At 43.2% G+C, this 19304-nt stretch overlaps 1 long non-coding RNA gene across 1 annotated transcript in view; it reads right to left on the reverse strand.

The window, feature by feature from the left end:
* The window catches only part of LOC146058679 (uncharacterized), a 54076-nt gene extending 52448 nt beyond the window's left edge, over positions 1-1628 (reverse strand). Inside the window, exon 1 of the long non-coding RNA XR_014469895.1 lies at positions 1508-1628. This is a non-coding gene — a long non-coding RNA (uncharacterized LOC146058679). The remainder of the gene's footprint in view (positions 1-1507) is intronic.
* Between the last annotated feature and the right edge of the window lie 17676 nt (positions 1629-19304).

Raw genomic sequence — 19304 nt, forward strand, 5'->3', positions numbered from 1 at the left:
AGTGCTGCCTGGACCTGTGACCTCCTCCTTCCTGCACTGTATCCTCTTCTGGGTGCAGGGAGGAGGAGGAGAGCCCACACACGCATGCAGCAGCAGCCCCGGGTAATGGAGGGAGGGGGGAGACGCCGGGACCTGCAGCGCATCGCCGGCAAGATCGCAAAGGAAAGCTCTTAACGCAAGAGCTGTCCATTGCCATAATTATCGCATATGTTAGAGCATATGCGATAATTAGGTCTGCGGTAGCCCGCGTTGTGCGGCGAACAGGGGGCGCGGATGTTACAGCATTCCGCCCATTATGTGTTCCTTTAATAATGCTATAGATCATGCCTCATTGCTCTCCAGCACCTTAAACATTCCATCTATTTCTTTTATAAAATTATTTTGTCTTTCACTAATGCTATATCGTGCACTTTCTCATGTATAGTTGTATATTACACCTTGTTTATATATTTTAGACTTTTTTAGTTAGATAGTCTGTCACCTATTTCACACTTATCACGTTGAGACTTTTTTAATATGTGCAGTGTTTTATCCGGGTTCCCTTGGTAACAAAGACACTAACACGCTGAGCTGGTCCCTGGTAACCGGCCAGGAGGTCGCCGGAGTTGCTAGGGACGCTGCACGGATGGGACGCACTGACGTGTCAGTGAGATGACGCACTTCCGGGTCACCGGGGACGGCGGCTGGCATCATGTGGTATGCTAAGTGGACCCCCTCACCACTATAGGTATAGGTAAGAGTGTAAGCCTTCTGATTTTGTCTTGCACCAGATGTTTTGCTTTGAAAAAGGGAATTTAATCCCGAAACGTTAGCTTATCTTAGAAGCTGTGTCAGAGTCTTTTCTTGTGAAGTCCGCGGGAGTGCCATCGTTGTCATTTGGTTTGCATATGTGCTCTTGTTGGTGGGCTTGTTCCAAGTGGGATCTTTTAGGAGTGCCGGTCTTTGGAAAACGTATATATGTGTGTGTGTGTGTGTGGGGGGGGGGGGGGGGGAGGGGGTGGTGTTGTGCAGTGAGAACTACAACATTATGAATATTGTACCAAGTGTTTACACAAAATAGTGATGTGCAATTAATAAAGATACAATAACACTACAAGAAGGTGCAAGTAGCTGCAAAGCTTTCAAAGTGCTTTGTTTTTCCGACAAAGCTAGGTTCCTGTAAGGAAGCTGGTAATACAAAAAAACTGTGAAGCTGTGACTAGTGGTGATTTAGCCACATCTGTCCCTAGTCTGGACCCTAACTTAATTATCCCCCCTCAGTGGTCCACTGGTGCCTGCGGGCTAGTCTTCGCCTGTAACCGCCCCAGCTGTAAGGGCGACTTAGGTCCGCCCAGACTCCGTTGCAGCATGGACTTATGTTGGAGACACGGCAGCAGAGGAGACCGTGAGGTGACAAGAGGAAAACTAACTGAAACAACAAACAATACAAAACAGACTATAATACAGGGACTGACAGACTGGACATAGGGGAGAGAAGTACAAAGGCAACAATGCCAGAAGGTGATACCGGATTAAATGAGCGTGGCCAAGTTGTCCTATGTGGACTGCAGCTCCCTGACAGACAGACGAGACAGCTGTAGTGACGCGGCTCAGCACGGCAGGGACACCAGGCTGCAGCTTCACAACCAAATGACAGGACTATGGCAGAACTCTGCAGGAAAGGGCTACACAGGCTGCAGGACAGGAAACAACACTGTACAGACAGGATCTCTCAGGACTGCGGACCAGGAACAAGACTGAAACCAGACTCTATAACCAGCACCCAGTGCTGGTGTGAACAGACTATAAAGCCCACTAATGAGCACACAAACCACACCTGAGCAGCCTGACAGAACACCCAAGCTACAGGTCTAATTGGAGCAGCTGTGCTGCACAGGCTGCAATCCCATAGATACAAAGTCAAGTGAATAAAGCTAAATCCGGAGAGAACGTACAAACAAAACACAGAACATAAAAACTACATAACAAAATACCAAAAGAGGAATGAGACACTCTGTGGCTCATAACAGTTCCATGTTCATCAAGGGTAAAGTTCCTGCGCCTTCAGTATTAACTTAGTGAAAATCCTTAGCAGTGTGTATCAAATATGTGTACTGGACAATGGGAAAATGTTTGCATGTGGCATTGTCTTTAACCCGTCGTTCCTCCCTGAAGTCTCTCTCATTCATAAGTCCGAGAAATTTAACCCCTGAGGAAGTCGCAAACATAACAAAGGGCCTTATTCTGGTCGATGCGTTAATTTCTGAATTTTTTCGGTTGGCGTTTTTTAGCCGTCTGCGCATGCGTGGGCAACGCTATGTGCATGTGCCACGCACGGTCTCCGTACTTGTTCTCACTAATACCGTACAGAAATGTGCACCGCATTCACTCGTGAAATATGGGCGTATTAGGGGCGTCATTCGGAAGTACACAGGGGCGTAGTTTCAAAGTGGGCTAAACTGGGCGTAAACATGGGCGTACACGAGGGAGTGCACTAATTCTGGTAGGCGTGCATTCGGACAGAACACCGACTGCAAACGAACCAACAGCCAGGAAATATGCGGTCTTCATAAGTAAGTTTCACTTTGCGGACACCATTCGGTCATGCGCTAGGCATTCGGATCGCCCAATTAGTACGGCCGCACCTGAACCACAGTCAGCTGAACACAATACAATCCACTCCTCTACTCATTACTCATTAATTACACTCTTTTCATTGCTTCAATTGGAACCAATTACTAAACACACAAATATATGCTGAAAGCACGGCTGCATTTTTTACACACATTTACACTGCAAGCAATGGACAGAACTTGCTATCACTAATATAAATATGCATGTCCCTTTTACATTCAGCAATAACAGCACACATTTGGTAACAATGAATGAATAGCACTTCACATGATGTAAGGTTTAATGTAATGTGGTAGTAATGTGTTTAGGATTTAATTGATTCAAATTACTAACAAACACTTTTAAATGTGGTTGCCTAATTGCATAAGTGTGTCATGTGACCGAATTATGAGTTCAGATAATAGTCGTGAGTTTTGCGTTAATACACCGCATCGGTGCGTACGGGCAGGTTCCCGTCCGTTCTGATGCTGTAAGACCGTGCAGACGCTGTAAGACCGTGCAGAATATGTGTGTGTCCACCGCACACGCAAGGTTTGGATGTCGTCCGTAAACACACCCTCTTCTGAAAGAGTGAGTCCGTCCGAATGCGGAGGACCGTTGGACGTTTCTTCGTACGATGTCCGAACTGCGTGGCGTGCGGTCCGCTCCGAAAGAATTCGGAAATTTACGCACCAACCAGAATAACCTCCAAAGTGACAACACGCATTGGGAACGACTACCTACCTCTCCATGAGTGATGCTGTATACACCAGATAAGCTTTTATAATTTGTTTATTGTACAAGTCCATTTTTTGTTTTTTACTTGTATTTAATGTAATAAATATGTAAAAACTTTATTACACTGAGATTTTTTTCCCCTGGTAGGAGCACTTTCTTTTGATTTTAAGGTACACATCCCAAGAATAATGATGGGTCAAGCATGGACACGTAAATAATGTGAATTTTATGATTCTATTTAGATCACATTGGGTGTGCTATAACTATATTTAACCACATGGTGGCAGCACACACATATACTGTACATATATATTTATGTGGAATATGGGATAGGGGTCCAGCGACTATAATGTCATGCGACAAACAAGTATGTGTAGGATAAACAAAAGATTTTTATTTTTACAATGTGCAGGTATATATCAAAGATATTTGTTTCAATTTTTTTTTAAAGAGTAGACAAAAAATGACAGGAAAAAGAAAAAACAAGAAGTCCAGTTTTTAAAAAAAAATATATATATTTTTTCTTTTTTCTGTCATTTTTTGTCTACTGTTTAAAAAAAAAGTTGAAACAAATATCTTTTATATATACCTGCACATTGTAAAAATAAAAATCTTTTGTTAATCCTTCACATAGGGTGACATTCTATGGGATGAGATCTGCTTTTTTTGGCGTTAATTAGACCACAAAATGGCGATATCGCATTTTTCCATTAAATCGCCAATTTAATGGGATGTGCTAAGGGACTAAAATCGCATATTATGTGCGTTAAGGTATGCTGAGTAAAAGTGCGAGATTAATTTGCATTTTTATCGCATCCAGATGTTTTCGTACAGAAAAGTATACAACTCGCTTATTTAATGCAATGCGCATTTGCACATTGCACTTTTTAGGTGTCTAATTAGCGCAGCTATTTCAGACCAGGTTCTGTTTGGCGAAATAGCCAGAACCCTGCACAGATTACAATGTTCTGTGCAGGGTTCTGCTGTAAAAAAATAAAACAAAGGGTTAAAATGAAAAAAAAAAAAACGAGCGCGGGGCCCCCCGCCAGAGCATAACCAGCCCCGGGCTCACTGAGCCGGTGCTGGTGACATAAAATCAGGGTCCCCGACAAATAGGGGTCCCCTTGATTTCATGAAACCAGCACCAGGCTCAAGGTCCGGCGCTGGTTCCCAAAATACGGGGGACAAAATGACTAGGGGTCCCCCGTATTTTAAGAACCAGCACCGGACACAACCAGCCAGCAGGGTAATGCCACAGCCGGGGGAAACTTATTATATAAGCTCCCGCGGCCAAAGCATTAACCCCCTGGCTGGTCAGCATGGGCAGGGGTCCTGGGGAAGTGGGGACCCCCCCAAATGAAGGGGTCCCCCCCCCTCCAGGACTTACCAGCCCATGCTGATAGTCCGGGGCTGTCCCGATGCCCCTGGGCGGTGGGCATCGGGCTGATGGCTTGTGTAAAAAAAAGAAATACAACTATTGTTTTATACTGGCGAACTATGAGTCCCAGCAAGCCTACCCCGCATGCTGAGACTTGGAGAACCACAAGTCCCAGCATGCGGGGCATTAAAGGGCCCACTGGCACTTGTAGTTCTGCAGTACAAAAAATAGTTAACAAAATCACTGACACACTGTAAAATAAAAGTTTAATACACACAAAACACACACACACTGATACTTACCTACCTTGAGCCCGTAGGTCGGTCCCTGGATCCTGGGTCCGTCCTCCGGGGCTCCATTGCAGAAGAGTCCGGTTCCGGGGCCTTGGTCCTGGTTCCGGGGCTGGTCCTGGTGTTCCGGGGCTCCTGGGCTGCAGAATCCGGGGTCCGGGATCCGAGGTAGTCCCCAGGGGTACCTAAGGAAGCAAATCCAACTCACCTGGTCCCCGGCGACGACCTCGGAATCCTCTCCGGTGACAGCGCTGCTCCCATCTGGTACCCGACTCGCAGGACTTTGACAGGCGCAGAGATGTTTCCTCCTCGGCGTCTCTGCACAGAATGATTTCTTGGCCAATCAGGAGCCGAGAAAGTCGGCTCCTGATTGGCCAGAAATCATTCTGAATACAGACGCCGAGGAAGTAACATCTCAGCGCATCTAGAGCAGAGATGTTTCCTCCTCGGCGTCTCTAGTTAGAATGATTTCTGGCCAATCAGGAACCAGCGCCGGACCTTGAGCCTGGTGCTGGTTTCATGAAATCAAGGGGACCCCGATTTGTCAGGGACCCTGATTTTATGTCACCAGCACCGGCTCAGTGAGCCCGGGGCTGGTTATGCTCGGGCGGGGACCCCGCGCTTGGTTTTCAGACATGAAAATCGCACATTTTCAGGACTAAATACAGCGCACCACTTCGCCGCAAATCGCCCCTCTTCGCACTTTTCAGCCTCCAATGCGCATCACATTAAATATGCGCATTTTGACTGAAAAGTGCGAATTGAAAAAAGGCGATTTGGGCGATGTGGTGCGCGAATAGAACATGCGCATTTAGCGCAAAGCATAGAATGTCACCCATTATATCTTTTAATTGTTGTTTTTGCATTGTACACTTTTGTATATTGATTTACAGCATCATTACATGCGCCACCAGATCACTATTCTTCCACCCCCTTTTCTTTGCTTTACACTTGTGTAGATATAGTAAAACCTGTATCTCATCTGGGTGAATAGATCAGGAGGCAGCAGTGCGCCCTAAATTCACAACACTATAAACTCCCTTTTCTCCCAACAAACTGGAAAAGCAGTACGAGTACACCTTTGAAATCTCGACCAGACAATTTAATAAATTAATTATATTACACGTACATATAAGTGATAGGAAGGGCATGTACCAGCACTCCGTTGTGGACCCCTTGCTGTCCTGATTGCCTCCTGCGAACTAGGCTTCACCAATAACAGCCACGTTCGAATAGGTAGATTATTTCCACCTCAACCCCGGTGCCGCCTGGTCTTACGGAATACAAGGCTGCTACAGGAAGCAGGGTACCGCAAGAGAAACTGGGTAAGTTACATGCACCTTCAGCACCGAGTAATAAATGCTACAGTGCAGAAAGATGATATCAGAGAATAGAAATACTAAATGTAACAATACACCAGATGGAACCCTAAGTAATAATATCAAAAGAGAGTAAATGCAACAATTAAATAATATGGTACCTAGGTAATAAGACAATAATAAATGCAACAATGCAAGAAGATGACACCAGAAAAGTAAACCAAAAGCCAACAACTCTTGACTTATCTAGGAGATGGAATGAAGCCGACCAGTTCAGGAGGGAGCACCACAGACTGACAGACAGGCTGGAAAGCAGTTACTGGGACCAGAAACACGCTGACTGAGGCACAAACAAAGCTGGTACACAGGACGCTGGATACAAGGTGCTGGGACTGGGAACACTCTGGAGCAGAATCCCTGACAAACAGAACTGCACTAAGAACTATAACCGGCAGGGTCTGAAAGCTGGGAGAATACCTAAATACCCAGAGGCCTAGCAGGCAACTACACCCAAAGACCAAGGTGTGCATGAAACCCAGGCAAGGTGGATCAGCAAAACCCAGAGCACTGATACAGTGAACAAATACAACCCCCCCACAAAACATAGGGACTGCAGAGTTACACTGACCCGCTGGAGGCAGATCGTAATAATAAGAACCCTAATAACTTGCAGGGGGCATGGTACAATAATAAGTTTTTTTTTTGGGGGGGGGGGGAATAGAAAAGGTGAAGAAGACAGTAATGGCAAATTGTCAAAAATATGATGAAGACATTGAAGAAGATGACAATGACGAAGTTGCCGCCTTCATCTTTGTCTTCTAGTTTGACATCATGTTCTTGTTTTGAAATATCTTGCTTGTTGGTGCCTTCTTGATCCTTAATTATCAGTTTGTTCTTAGTCAGGGGATTGTCATTTTATCGATGTCCTGTTGTTTGTCTATGGCTGTTTTTTGTGTTCGCCGGTGGCTTGTTTCTCTATGGCTTGTTGTTTGTCTTTGTCTTGTTTTTTGTTGCCAGTGGCTTGTTGTTGGTCTGTTCAGCTTGTGGTTCTTAAGTGTTTCCATATGTTCTTGTAGAATGTTGGAATATAACGAATGATTCTCCTGATCTCTAAGGTGACCATTCCCAAGGCGCAGTCTGTATATTTCTGGAAAACAGGATAAGAATCAGGTTAGTTAGACAGTAAAAGTGAAGTAATAGCTCTGTTACAATATCTATCATCCCTCTCAGATGCTGGACAACTTGGGAGATGCATTCAATCAGACTGACATTTCCGCAGTGCCACCTAGTACCTTATTCAGTGGTGCAAGTATAGGGGTAGGGGTGGTAACGCATACCATGAAGACAAATTTAGCTAGAACCATGTACCCTGTACCACCAGCCCAAGTGACAGCACTCCAGGGTGCAGTGTCTCTGTCAACATGGATAGAGACCCTGTGCCCTTCCAAAATTCACCACCATCTTGGTCCTAGCGTCTGTCAGGGGAGCACTGGATTCCGTGCAGTAAGCGTAAGTGCCTACCCCCAGACACGGAGAATGTAACCCCCAACACCTTGCAATGACCATGTAGGGACCCTACATGAGTCCTACATAGTAGGACCCATGTAGGGTCCTACTATGGGCATTATGTTGAAGCGGCATTACAGGGGGCATTATGCTAGGTATGTGGCATAATAATATGTAATGGGGAATATGGTGTGTGGCATTACTGTGTATGGCATAGTGTGCACTAGGCATTACGCTTTGTGGCATAATGTGTAATGGGCATTACGGGGTGTGGCATAATGTGTAATGGACATTATGATGTATTGCATAATGTGTTATGTCATTATGGTGTTTTATAATGTGTAAGTGGCATTACAGTGTGTGGCATTATGGGGTGTGGCATAATGTGTAATAGGCATTACAGTGTGTGTTAAAATATGTAATGGGCATTAGGGTGTGTGGCATAGTATGTAATGGCCATTATGGTGTGCGGCATAATCTTTGTGGTATAATGTGTAATGGACATTATGATGTATTGTATTGCATAATGTGTAATAGGCATTATGGTGTGTGGAATAATGTGTAATAAGCTTTTATGGTGTGTCATAATATGTAATAAGCAATTATGGTGTGTGGCATAATGTGTAATAGGAATTAAGGTGTGTGGCATATTGTGTAATGGGTATTATTTTGCGTGGCATAATGTATAATGGGCATTACTTTGTGTGGTATAATGTGTAAGCGGCATTACAATATGTGGCATAATGTGGCTACGCCCTTATTGTCCTTTATCCACTTCCTCTTGACACTTGACCACACCCATTTTGGTGCGCATCTGCAAAGCACACTATCAATACCACTAAGAAAAAAAATCTGCATGCACCACTGTTTATTATAATGTAGTAAATACTACACTTGCCCATTATACAGGTAGATGTACTATGATAGTATGTATGTTGTGTTAGGATTTCCCACAAGGCAACCCAAGGCCCAGCAGGTCCCAAGGAGCCTTATTAAGATCCTGGCTGCCCAAAATGTTCCAGGAGGAGCATTGTGCGACTACCACGTGTCGCCATGACATCCCATGGACCCGCCCACATTCCCAAAGTCCCTTTGATGTTCTTTAATAGGATAAAAACTATTTGGACTCACAAAATAGTTTCATCCACAGTATGTGAGCAGTCAGTTACTGTACACATGACACAGGTATTACGCCTACTTCCAAACACCCAGAGCCTGGTTCAGATGAGCATTTATCGGTAGACCGTGCATGTACCAAGGTTCTCTATCGCTGCCGCCAACAATCAGCAGCAAAAGTATAATGCTATGTATATTTGAATGGAGGAGGACCCCAAACTGGTATCTTGCCTAGGGCCCCATGAGGGCTAAATCTGCCTCTGTGTCAGACAATTCCCATAACATGCCCAAAGCTTACCTCCTTTTCCAAAAAGTTCCGGAGCTTGGAGAAGTGATCGTTTATGTTCTTTATACGAGTATGTTGATTGCTGCTCTCTGCCGCCTGAACAAAGTACAAGAAATATCCACATAAATCATTGAGGAGAGGGATCACTACATTCATTACATTGAGGAGAGGGATCACTACATTCTGGTGTAAAGACAGTAAGGGGTAAATTTACTCAAATCCAATGGCTACGAATGAGGCATTTCATCCGGGAATCCCATTTCAGAAATGTCATTTACAAAAAAAAAAATATCAGAGTTTGTATAATATGAAAAAAAAATCACAGTAGATCACATATGTATAAATCAATAGACCATCAGCCAAACTCAGCAATACTTTCCATAGGCACCAAGACAACATGGAAAATTACTATCATTTGTATTAGCAAATCCTGTCAATAATTAATCTCAAAATAAGATTTTCAAATAGACCGCCTTTTGTCAGCGGAGTTTGCAGGAGCCTGCTCAGATCAGTCAGATCCATGTAGTGCTACAGTATGTGTGTAAAAGTAAAATAAAGATTAAAAATTTTTTTGTATTAAATGGCGTTGAGTCCCCCTTCCTAAGCATGTTTATTGAGAGATGATTTTAGCGGCGTTAAAAATCTTGTTTGACATCTAACTTGGCCAATATAATGATTTGCGATAATTAAACTCCATTTGTAAATTGAATGTGACTTCTTAGACAGAAGTGACACAGAAGGGGTAGAAGTGAGAATAAACAGAAGGTTAGGATGAGAGATGGATGGATTTGATTAGGAACTGGGTCTTCTTCTGAGGCCATACAGTTTTCTAGGGAGGTGCATTGCTTTGCTTTCCAGTTGGTCCAAATAAATTGGACGCTTCCGGTTCCAAAAATCATGAGTCACATCCAGGCGCATATTGGGTGTTAATGTCGCTCACATTTTCCGAGTTGCAAACAATTCCGACAGTCTAGCATCCGAACTTGAGCCGCAAAAAAAGTCTCTCATTACATCCCAGCCTATGTCTCCTTTTAACTATATTTTTGGAACCAGCAAGCCCAGGGCCGGTTATGATTCACCATCGGAAAATACGAATCAACAAAACAGACCCGATCACATTCGTAGCCATGCAAGTTGTAAATCGCCTGGAACACGGCAGCTTAGTAAATTTTGCCCTTACTGTATGGTAGAAGCCAATTAGTGAGATAAGCAGAGGCGGATTTTCCACCAGGCAACCTAGGTACTTGCCTAGGGCCCAGCCGGTCCCAATGGGCCTCATAAGGTTACCCTGGTCATCCAAAATGTTCCCAGAGGAGCATTGTGCTACTATGTGTGATATCATGACATCAGGTGAACCTTCCCGCACTCTTTGATGTTCTATGAAAGTATAAAAACTGTTTGTAAAGGGAGGGAGCCCCACACTGGTGTCTTGCCTAGGGCCCCATGAGGTGTAAATCCGCCTCTGGAGCTAAGTGACACTATACTTACACAGTCAGGCAGCAGTCCCGTCATCTCATGTAACAGACTCTTTATCTTCTCACATTGCTGCTGCTGCTGTCTGTAAGGTCCTTGGTTGTGGCAGCAAAAAAATCTGAAGCTTTGGATCATAACATCTCCCATAAGGATTGCCGCATCGTCCACCTGAAAGTCAGACGTACATCTATATAATAACATATATAATATATTCCAGGATGTGACACAGAGGGACATTATCTCTGCTCTACCTGCTCGTTATTATATGGAGAGATAGAAATGAGACAGTATCTAATTTATACACATAAAATGCAGCATTAATCATCTATTTGTCATGTTGTGGTGTGTGTAAGAATTGTGTACCCTGACATACACAGTACGGATGCATACTGTAACTCCCAACTTTGGTGCTCTTCTAAATTCTAATAGGGAGCTGCAACTCCGGAGATGCACGGAGGATATAGCAGGGTGGGGCTATCTCACTGGCTCAAAATGAAACAATTCGCAGCTATTTAGGGGGTGGGGCTCGATGCCAGGAATAGCCCGCCCCCAACAGAGTTTTCTGCAGCTGCTGGCATCAGGTAATATCTGCTCCCACTCCCTCTCTGTCTCTTTCTCTCTCCCTCTCTGCCTCTCATTCTCTTTCTGCTCTTCCAATTATTTACTTCTCTTTATGGTTTAATTTGTAACAGGGGCTTTGTCTGGCATAACTTTTATTGAGGCTCTGTATGGCATAACGTGTAACAGGGGAACTGCCTGGCATAATGTGTAAAAATGGTTCTGACTTGGTGTAACGTATGATGGCTGGAAGCATTTTGGCCTAAGGAAGCTCTGCCTGGAATAATGTGTAATGGTAGATCTACTTGGTGTATTGTGTATACGGGGGATCTACCTGGCATATTGTAGATAAAGGGCCTCTGCCTATCATAAGGTGATATGAGGATCTGCCTAATGTTATGTGTAATGGGTTGCCCTGGATGGTGTCAAGTATAATGAGGGCTCTAACTGGAATAATGTACATTCGGGTATCTATGTGTAATGGGGTCTCTGCCTGACGTAATGGGTGCTCTGCCTGGCATAATGTATTAAATGGATTGTACCTGGCATAATGTGTAAAAGTGTACTCTAACTGGAGTAATGTGTAATAGGGGGCTCTACCTGGCATAACGTTTAAAAGGGGTCTCTACCAAGAGTAATGTGTAAAAGTGAGCTCTACCTGGCATAATGTGTAAAAGGGGCTCTACCAGGAGTAATGTGTAAAAGTGAGCTCTACCTGGCATAATGTGTAAAAGGGGTCTCTACCAAGAGAAATGTGTAAAAGTGAGCTCTACCTGGCATAATGTGTAAAAGGGGCTCTACCAGGAGTAATGTAGGGGTTCTAGTTGGAGTAGGTTTTATGAGGGATTAACTTGGCGTAATGTATACGACTCTACCTGGCATAATGTTCATGAGGGCTCTACCTTGTGTAATGTGTATAAGTGGCAGTGCTGTGTGGCATAATTTGAATAATGAAGACTACTGTGCTGCGCAACATGAATTAGGACAGTTGGGAGGTATGTGGCTGGTGTAGAAACACAACATACCCGGGACACATTGAATAGGGATTTGCTGTCAGATCTGTAAGCAGAGAACGTAGATGTGTTGCACTCAAGGGTCTGTGGAGGTTCCCAGCAGAAGCTCTGGGGAGGAAAAAACAAAAATAAGAGTATAAGTAATGTCATTCCCCCCTCTGACATAACAGGAGCAGTGTGCCAATAGTGCAGTATACGGGTATGACAGCCAGATTTACACACAGAATAATACAGGTATGACTATAAAAGTTATTACAATAATAAATACATATATATGATATATAATATATAATATGATATATTATATTATAAGGTATACTGGACAGATTTATTAAGCTCGGTGAAGTGATAAAGTGTCTGGCACTTTGGACCCAATTCAGTCCTGATCGCATGACAAATTTGTTTTCAAAATGGGCAAAACCATGCTGCACTGCAGAGGGGCAGATGTAACATGTGCAGAGTGAGTTAGATTTGGGGGAGTTATTTTGTTTCTGTGCAGGGTAAATACTGGCTGCTTATTCTTACACTGCAATTTTGATTTCACTTTGAACATAACTCACTAATATCTAGGTCTCTGAACAAATTTTCCCTGCGATCAGGTCTGAATGAGGCCCTTTATCGCTGACCAATCAGCTCCGAACTGCCAAGTTACAGGCTGGATTTAAAATATGACAGTACCATCCACTTTATCACTTCACCGAACTTAATACATCTTAATAAATCTGCCCCACAATCAGTGGTGGTTTTTAGCAATGGGCTGCATGACTGCAGCCTCTCCAGGTAAAATCTGCCACTGTTCTCTGCCTAAGTAATGCCAGATGCTCTGGCTTCACTGTGACTGGCACTGACTTCCTATTGGAAGTCCGACCTGCCAGTCACCCAAGGCAGCCTCATTAGGAGGTGTTCCTTCCTTCCGAGACGCCTCTACATTGGTTGCTAAGTGTCAGACCATAAAAACCGGGTTCCGCGCATGTGCAGTACGAGTACGATACTGCGCATGAGCCAGGACACTGAATATGCTTATGGGGGAAGCTACAAAGGCAGCCCGTAGAGTCTGGGGGACAGCACATGCGCCAGCCCCACGGCGGGGACCAGGATTGGTGGTGGCAGCGGCGGGGACCGCGAGCACAGCGATGGCAGCGAAGGGGGCCCACATCACACCAGCCCCCTCCTCCGCAGAGGTAAGAGCCACCACTGCCCACAATTACTTTGTATTATTCTTATGATTTTATAATCATATCTGGGGTATACTGGAGTATGAGAGGTTCGGCTCTGCCTCCCATGTAACTAACGTTATCACCATGTTAACCTATTGTCAATGTCAATCTAATGTATGTCATCCTTTTGTCAGTGTCACTCTATTGAATGTCTACCTAGACACTGTAGACGTTCCAACTACTTTCCGTCTCTGGAAACATGGCGCCAGCAGAGGAGAAAGCAATGCATCAGTCTGCTGCTATCTCCTGTGCATGGCCATCATACTGAAGGCAACACTAGCAACTGGCACAGGTGCCTAGTGGCATGGGGTAAGCATGCTGGAAGGGAGAGGCGGGCAGCATTTTGGGCCTCACAGGGATGCTGCGATTGTAAGTCACATCCCTATTTTCGTGGCTTTGAGCTGCTGGCCATGCCCTCAGTCCGTCTATCTATGTGAATAGATAGACGCATGCCCACCATGTCAATCCAGCACCTCTCTGGTAAACAGAGCAGTGAATGACAGGGGGATTCCCAACTGCCCCCACCAAGGGACACCGCTGCCCATGGGACAGTCACGATTTGTGGTGACTATTCTGTGTAAATTAGGATCGTTGGGGGATAGGTGATGCCTCATGTACAGAACAAGTTTGGCCATTGGGGATACTGGAGACTACATGGGGAGTAGGATCCTTCTGCTGACACATGTGGGGGAACTTTGCTTTTGCACAATCATCTTTCTGCTGAAGCGCAGAAGGGATTCAGAGCAAATGCTCTATGCTGAGGAACCCACCGCGCTCAGCAGGGTCTTAGAGAGCTCCATCACCACATCTCTCTTTGGTAGTTTGTAGCCACTGTCTAATCCCAGGCTGAGCAGAAATACACAGTCTATGTAAATCTTAGCAGTCATTATGGCTATGTTGCTGACAGATTCCTTGTATGAGTACAGAAATGCTTCTTCTCACCTCTATACCTCATGTTCCTAGTGTGATGTTAGTAGGGGATAAATCTATGCAGCTACCAGACACAGTAAATGAAGGTGCCCAGGCTCAGTATTACAGTGCGATCTCTTATAACAATTGCTATTAAGTTTGTTACCTTTATCCAGCGCCTGCTTTCACCATGTCATAAGTAAAACTTTTCATTCTATTTATGGGAATCGAACCCGGGTCTATTGCACACATGGTGAGAGACGTAACCTGATGAGCCACAGAAGCTCACCGAGTGTTCACTGTATTTAGAGATACTTAAACATCAGCAGTGTCCCAAAGCTCCACCCATTTTCCGTATCTGCAGCCAATCCCAGAGAAGGCGCAAGTATTTATGCAAATAAGTAAAATATGCTCCTGTACGCACAGGCTGCTTCAGATAGTTTCTGGGTATTACAATAATAAAATCCATAACCCATACAAAGGAGAAGACGTATCTATAGCAATAAACAAAGTGAGGAACTAAAAAATAAGCAAAAAGTAACATCAAATAAAACTCTCCCTCATATAAAAGAGTTCTGATATAAGGAGACATAAATACCAGAGTGACAGGATGTTGGCTGTGTGCCTCTATAACAATTGCTGGCTTTCCTGTTCATTTTCCTTTGGCCGGTGAGAAGAAAAGAAGATGGCGTCCCTGTGTGTCTGAACCTGCTGCCGGAGTAATGTGACACCCTCAGCCACAGTCCCTGATGTGATGTATATACCGATGGAGCACCTCTCATTCAGCGATAGGATTCCACCGCTGGCGAGATGGTGCTCCATGTGACTTGGACGCATGAGTGTCCCACACATAAACGTCCCAGTTTACAAGGGACGCGAACCCTGTCGCCGGCGGAGGTGGAGGCGAGCATCGGGGAAGATTTATATTTAATGTATGAAAAACATCCAGACAACATGGATATAAACTAGACTGCATTCACCGTATGCGTGTCTGGTCACAGAAATATAGCAAAAGTCCAAAATAACTGAGTAAACAATCCAAAAAAAGGCCTTATACAGTCCATATAAAAATATATATATAAAGAAAGTAAAAAATAGAAAAAAATATTTTAAAAAAGTAGAATGTTTAAAATTCCTTCATACATACAATCAGTGGCTAGAAGGGAGGTGATGGCTGCTCACACACTGGATCCACCGACGCATTTCGGTCGAATTATCTTCTAGCCACTGGGTGTATGTATGAAGGAATTTAAACACTTTCCTTTTTTAAAATATTTTTTTTTCTATTTTTTACTTTATATATATATATATATATATATATATATATATATAATATATATATATACCAGTACAATGTCCGGCACTCCTCGCCTCTCATCAGCTTCTTGTGCCCGGGTGCCTTCCCTTTGTGGTGCACTTACCACCGATATAGTATGGGAATAATGGGCGTCACTCCGGGACTTGGTGAAAAAAAGTGAAAATTTATTTCTCTGTGCGGTCTACGCCGTTTCGGGACAAACCCTTCGTCAGGACCAGAAATATAAAACAAGTGCAAACAACAAAGTGATACAGAAAAAAGAACTTACATGTAGGGGACCCGCCGTGTAGCGTCCTCCTCCGTCTGGGACTCCTGATGACGACTTCCGGGTACTCCCGGAAGTGACCCGTCCATCCTGGCAGCGGAGGAGGCCACACTGTGGGAAAAGTGAACAGTGCCAATAGTTATAAATTTCATAATAAAGTGCTTGTGCTTACAGTAATCATTATATTGATATAAAGTGCTAGTGAATATGCATTAAAAACACAAAACAACATATAATACGTTTTATACAAATTAAAACGTTGCACTTTCCCTGGACCTGTTTTTTATGGCCACTAGATGGAAAATGTTGGGCCGGAGAGCCATCTAGTGGCCATAAAAAACAGGTCCAGGGAAAGTGCAACGTTTTAATTTGTATGAAACGTATTATATGTTGTTTTGTGTTTTTAATGCATATTCACTAGCACTTTATATCAATATAATGATTACTGTAAGAACAAGCACTTTATTATGAAATTTATAATTATTGGCACTGTTCACTTTTCCCACAGTGTGGCCTCCTCCGCTGCCAGGACGGACGGGTCACTTCCGGGAGTACCCGGAAGTCGTCATCAGGAGTCCCAGACGGAGGAGGACGCTACACGGCGGGTCCCCTACATGTAAGTTCTTTTTTCTGTATCACTTTGTTGTTTGCACTTGTTTTATATTTCTGGTCCTGACGAAGGGTTTGTCCCAAAACGGCGTAGACCGCACAGAGAAATAAATTTTCACTTTTTTTCACCAAGTCCCGGAGTGACGCCCATTATTCCCATACTATATATATATATATATATATATATATATATATATATATATATATATATATATATATATATATATATACAAAAAAAATATATATATATTTATATATATTTTTTTTTATTTGGACTGTAATGCGGTCTGGTTTACTTTTTATCCGTGTTGTTTGATGTTTTTTGTACATTAAATATAATTTTTTACCACACCTGGAAATGTCCCATTTTTTTGGTCGTACTTTAAAGGCTAAATACTCTGGAGACAAAAGAAACCTTTATGTGGGTTACACCATTGTATACAATGTCCATTATTATATTATATAAGGTTTTGGGAGGAACTCCAAAAGATACATTTATGTGAGGTACACCATTGTACACCATGTGAGTAATGGTACGCAGCATTTAAAACCGTGCATCTGATATACGAAAATAACCTCTTTACAATTGCCTACCCCACACGTGGAGGTAAGAGAGGTACGTCTGGAAAAGTAACCTCTATGTGCACTGTCAAAACCACTACTACTGATCGGGGTGCGCCTCCTATAAAACCACCATTTAAAGCTATCTCTACGTGTTTTTATGCCCGTCAATCAGAGGGGAGTGAGATACACCCACAGAGAACATTTACATTTTTATTTTTTCTTCTCTTGATTTATTTAATCCAGAATGGATATATGTTAATTATACACTCCCCTCACATTTGTTTTTTATTTATGCTTTTTCACGTATATTGAGTGAACATCATCACATTGGACTGCAAGGAATTACTCCTCACATTGGAATATCGACTACAAAATCATAACACCGACCACGTAACTTTTCCACTAAAAGAACTTTATTTCACCAAAGGATCCACCGACATCGTCAAAAGGGACGTATTATATCTTTTAATTGTAGTTTTTGCATTGTACACTTTTGTATATTGATTTACAGCATCATTACTTTTTTTATGTATTTTTTATTATACAATAACACAGTACATTTACACAAATATCTTTTTACATTCACATTTAAGTTTATCCTCAATAAAAAAGAAAAATATCATTAAGGCATAGTCATAATACACAGTTAAACTTGTAAGTATGTTATCGTAGTGAGTACCTCTGGCCTTATACGATCTTTCTAGCACCGGACTTTGCCAGCAGGTTGCATATTCAAAACTAAGCATTACAATATATCGAAAGACAGGACGTGGTGAGATATCTTCACCCTAGTCACCTCTACACTATTTCCATTCTATAGGAGAGAAACAGATCTTGATTTTTTCCTGTATTTGCGGAGAGAGAGATAATATAAATTCACCTCAATTTTCCAGGAACATATCCTGATTCTTCTTGTTTTTTACACAGTATCATTACTTGCGCCACCAGATCACTATTCTTCCACCCCCTTTTCTTTGCTTTACACTTGTGGAGATATAGTAATACCTGTATCTCATCTGGATGAATAGATCAGGAGGCAGCAGTGCGCCCTAAATTCACAACACTATAAACTCTCTTTTCTCCCAACGAACCAGAAAAACCGTGTGAGTACAACTTTGAAATCTTGACCAGACAATTTATTAAATTAATTATATTACACATACATATAAGTGTTAGGAAGGGCATATACCAGCACTCTGTTGTGGACCCCTTGCTGTCCTGATTGCCTCCTGCGAACTAGGCTTCACCAATAACAGCCACGTTCGAAGAGGTAGATTATTTCCACCTCAACCCCGGTGCCGCCTGGTCTTACGGAATACAAGGCTGCTACAGAAGGCAAGTTACCGCCAGAGAAACTGGGTAAGGTACATGCACCATCAGTACCGAGCAATAAATGCTACAGTGCAGAAAGATGATATCAGAGAATAGAAATACTAAATGTAACAATACACCAGATGGAACCCTAAGTAATAATATCAAAAGAGAGTAAATGCAACAATGCAATAAGATGGTACCTAGGTAATAGGACAATAATAAATGCAACAATGCAAGAAGATGACACCAGAAAAGTAAACCAAAGCCAACAACTCCTGACTTATCTGAGAGATAGAATGAAGCAGACCAGTTCAGGAGGGAGCACCACAGACTGACAGACAGGCTGGAAAGCAGTGACTGGGACCAGGAACATGCTGACTAAGGCACAAAAAAGGCTGGTACACAGGACGCTGGATACAAGGTGCTGGGACCGGGAACACTCTGGAGCAGGAACCCTGACAAACAGAAGTGCACTAAGAACTATAAACGGCAGGGTCTGAAAGCTGGGAGAATACCTAAATACCCAGAGGCCTAGCAGGCAGCCAGACCCAAAGACCAAGGTGTGCATGAAACCCAGGCAAGGTGAATCAACAAAACCCAGAGCACTGATCCAGTGAACAAATACAAAACCCCCACAGAACATAGTGACTGCAGAGTTACACTGACCCGCTGGAGGCGGATCGTAATAATAAGAACCCTAATAACTTTTTTATTGTGGGATATGGGAGAGGATGGATATCCCAGTATGAATCTCCCAGTTTCTTTTCTCTATAATCAGGACTAGAAAACTGCAGGGGGCATGGTACAATAGTAAGGTTTATTTATTTATTTTTTGGGGG

Source organism: Crinia signifera, chromosome 2 (genome assembly GCF_055691185.1).
Source record: "Crinia signifera chromosome 2, ASM5569118v1, whole genome shotgun sequence".
In the NCBI taxonomy this organism is placed as follows: domain Eukaryota; kingdom Metazoa; phylum Chordata; class Amphibia; order Anura; family Myobatrachidae; genus Crinia; species Crinia signifera.